Genomic DNA, 3,930 nt, shown 5'->3' with positions numbered 1-3,930 from the left:
GCTGAGCGTGTGCCCAGACCCAGCTCCCTACGACCTAGTGCATAGAGAGTTCCGTTTTAGTGTCAAACTTTTAAAACAGTACCTGTGGTGTACGAGGCTTTTGTCTCCCTGATTTTTCTTCCTGGAACGGCCGCAGCCTCAGTCAATTTTTGCTTTGCACATGGAGGCATTTTTCCACATCTCCATTGATTGGTTCACTCATTCGGCCAATGCCTGTCGGTTGAGCGCCCCCTCCATGTGGCCCTAGCAATAAAGTCTTAGGCAGGAAAGAGGAAAGTCACCTGTGCTGGAATGACACCTCCCAAAACCTGTCACCCGTACCTTCTCTCCTGGCTCTCTCCTTCCTCTGGATATTCCAAGGAAAGCACCCGTGGATACTATGTGAGCCCTATGCTCGGTGCATTCACCTGTCTTCTTACAGCATCCCTGGGCAGTGGTGGCTATGATCCCTGTTTGCAGATGGCGAAACACCAACTCCGAGAGGTCCCAGGGCTTGCCCAAGGTTACACCAGCCAACAAGTTGGGATTAGACCCAAATCCACTTGGTTCAAAAGTGGCTCAGTCGGTGAAGCATCTGACTCTGGATTTCAGCTCAGGTCACGATCTCACGTTTCTTGGGTTCAAGCCTCACGTCCAGCTCTGTGCTGAGAGTGCAGAGGCTGCTTGGATTCTCTCGCTCTCCGTCTCTGCCCCTTGCTCACACTTGCTCTCTCTCTCTCTCTCAAAAATAAATAAAAAATATTTTAAAAAGACCTCACCCTTGCCCCTGTATGTCCCTGACAGCCTACAGATGTTGTATGTGTATTTGCTGCTGCTCAAAAAAGAAAACAAGACCCACCCTCTTTTGGACGCCACTGGCAAAGAGAAAATGGCGGCAGCCATCAGGCCCTTCCTGGCTCTGGTTTGAGCCGGGAGAGCAACCTGACTGACGATGACCGATTACGAGGGAGGTTGAACTGTTTTCCCGAATTTGCTATTTGTATGTATATATTTTTTTCTCAACGACTTGAAATAACCTTAGACACGGAAGGGGTTTAGTCCCTTATTTTCTTGTTCCTCATTTGCCTTTTTTGAACTTTTAGGAAGCTTAAAGTAAAAACATAGTTTTGAATTGTACACAATCACTTTAGGTCACGTTTTTACGTCTTGACTCTTCCACTGTCATTGTCTTAAGAAAATTACTTCCTATTCTGAGGAGAGAATAATCCCAGATGGATTATAGGGAAATATAAAAAACGAACATACTGTTTCCCTTCTAGCTTTTTCTTTTCTTTTTTTACTTGTATGTCTGTTGTTTGTTACCTTTAACTCTGTAATCCATCTGGAATTTATTTTGAAGTATGGTGTGGGGGGTGCCTGGGTGGCTCAGTTGGTTAAGGCTCCGACTCTTGGTTAAGTTACGATCTTTTTCTCTCAAATACCCAGTTTTGCCAATGCCTGTTATTGGCTAAATCCAAGTGTTACCTGCCATTGTGTGCTATTTCTTTATCACATAGCACGTTCCATATGTCCAGGAATTGGTTTCAGATGGTCTATTCTATTCCAACAACCCACGCACCATCCCTGTCCAAATACAACACCGTCTTAGTGACCGTATCTTATGAATGCATGTTAACATCTGATGAAAATCTCACTCCGTTTTTCTCCTTTCGCAAAATCTTCTTTTGCCGGTCTTCCAAATAACCTGAGAATCGATTTGTGGAGTTTTCAGAAAAATCCCCTTGAGGGTTTTGGCTAAATTACTGTGAAAGTATTGCCATTGTTGCCCTGTTCAGCCCAGGAACATGATACATCTGTCACATAGTCCCAGAACTCCGTGGAGTTGATATAATTATATTATACCATAATTAATTATAATTATTAAAATACGCACCGTTATTTTACAAATGAAGAAACTAAGGCTCGGAGAAGTCACCAGCCTTTCTAAAATCACCTCTAAAATATGTCCGAGGGGCACCTGGGTGGCTCAGTCCGTTAAGTGTCCGACTCTTGAGAGCTGCGTCTGGCTCTGTTGGGTTTTTGTTTTTGTTTTTCTGGTAGCTTGAATGTTTCCCTCGACAAAAAAACTCAGTACATTTAAAAAGACATTTGGGGGGGCGCCTGGGTGGCTCAGTCGGTTGGGCGTCCAACTTCGGCTCAGGTCATGATCTCGCGGTCCGTGAGTTCGAGCCCCGCGTCAGGCTCTGTGCTGACCGCTCGGAGCCTGGAGCCTGTTTCGGATTCTGTGTCTCCCTCTCTCTCTGACCCTCCCCCGTTCATGCTCTGTCTCTCTCTGTCTCAAAAATAAATAAACGTTAAAAAAATAAATAAATAAATAAATAAATAAATAAAAAGACATTTGGGGATTACTGACAGTTCGCAAATTACATTTACAAATTACTGACATTTATTATGCACCTGCTGTGTGCCAGCTATCGGGAATAAAGATGATCCAGATGCAACCCCTGCTCCGTGAAGGTGCTCTTAGTCTTGGGGAGAGGAGAAAAGTATACAGATTCATATCTGTACAGTATAATAAGTTACGTAAAACTACTAGTTCCTTGTACTGTGTGCTTACCACGTGTGAGGCGCTATCCCAAGCTCTTTGCTTACATCGTCTCATTTTAGCCCCAACACCGTGAGCCGCTGTTGCGTCCGTTTTGCGTACGAGAACATCAAGGCACAGAGATGTTAAGTGACTCGCCCAAGATGCTGGAGATACCAGTGGGCAGAGCTGACGTGGAAGCCTGGCTCGAGGGCTAGGCCCGCTGCCTCAGGGACGAGCCTGATGTGTGGGCCTCAGAGGGGGCCTGGGCAAGCTTCCAGGAAGAGGCACAGTGGCCTGAGCCTCGAGGGATTCCCCAGGAATGAAGCAGACAGCACAGAGGTAGAGAACAGATACCCATGCCCTGAGACCAGCCCCTGCAAAGGTACGGGAGCCGTAAGGATCAGGATGCATTGGGAGGAATGAAAACGGAAATAATCAGAATCATAATAGGTCACTTAAAATTTTTTTTTTAACATTTATTATTTATTTTTGAGAGAGAGAGAGAAAGAGAGGGAGAGAGAGAGAGAGAGAGAGAGAGAGATCATGAGCAGGGGAGGGGCAGAGAGAGAGGGAGTCACAGAATCCGAAACAGGCTCCAGGCTCTGAGCGGTCAGCACTGAGCCCGACACGGGGCTCGAACTCACAGACCGCGAGATCATGACCTGCGCCGAAGTCGGACTCTTAACCAACGGAGCCACCCAGGCGCCCCCTAATAGGTCACTTTTACTGAGCACACACTAATTAGATGCCAGGTACTTTCTTGTGCTCTTTCCATGTAGCGGCTGACTTAACTCTCATGACAACCCTATGAAATAGAGGTTATTATTCCATTTTACAGAGGAGGAAAGTGAGACACAGAAAGATTACGTAACTGGATCCTGACCACACTGCTGATAAGCATCAGAGCTGAAAAGGCAACTGGAAAGGGGAGTATGAGTCAGATGGTGAAAAGTCTCAAGAACTAAACAGTTTGGTCTTGAAGCTATAAAACTGGAGAGTCACGTAAGGGTTTTGAGTAAGAGTCATGGTCAAATTAACTGAGCAGAGAGATGATATTCACCCTTGTCTCCGCTTTTAACCAGCTCTATCATCTCATTTAAACACCACAACCAAAGCACTGGGACAGATACCATCTATTCCTATCTTATAGATGAGAAAACTAAGGTTCCGAAGGCATGCATGACTTTGCCATCCCTGGAGGGCGGTGGACACAGAATCCAAACTCCGATGCATCTGGTACCACAGGTCAGCTCGCCACGTCATCAGACGGTGGAGGGAGTGGCAGAAAAGTGGGGAGCGGGAGCCGCGTCCCCAGTGGGTCGTAGCACTCACCCACAGGCCGGGGCGAAAGTTCCCAGGCGGGCATGTAGGTCACTCCCTGACAATAATTAAATTGGAGAGTT

This window comes from Panthera uncia (assembly GCF_023721935.1).
Source record: "Panthera uncia isolate 11264 chromosome A1 unlocalized genomic scaffold, Puncia_PCG_1.0 HiC_scaffold_17, whole genome shotgun sequence".
Classification (NCBI taxonomy): Eukaryota; Metazoa; Chordata; class Mammalia; order Carnivora; family Felidae; genus Panthera; species Panthera uncia.
Note: the sequence above shows the minus strand (reverse complement) of the source record.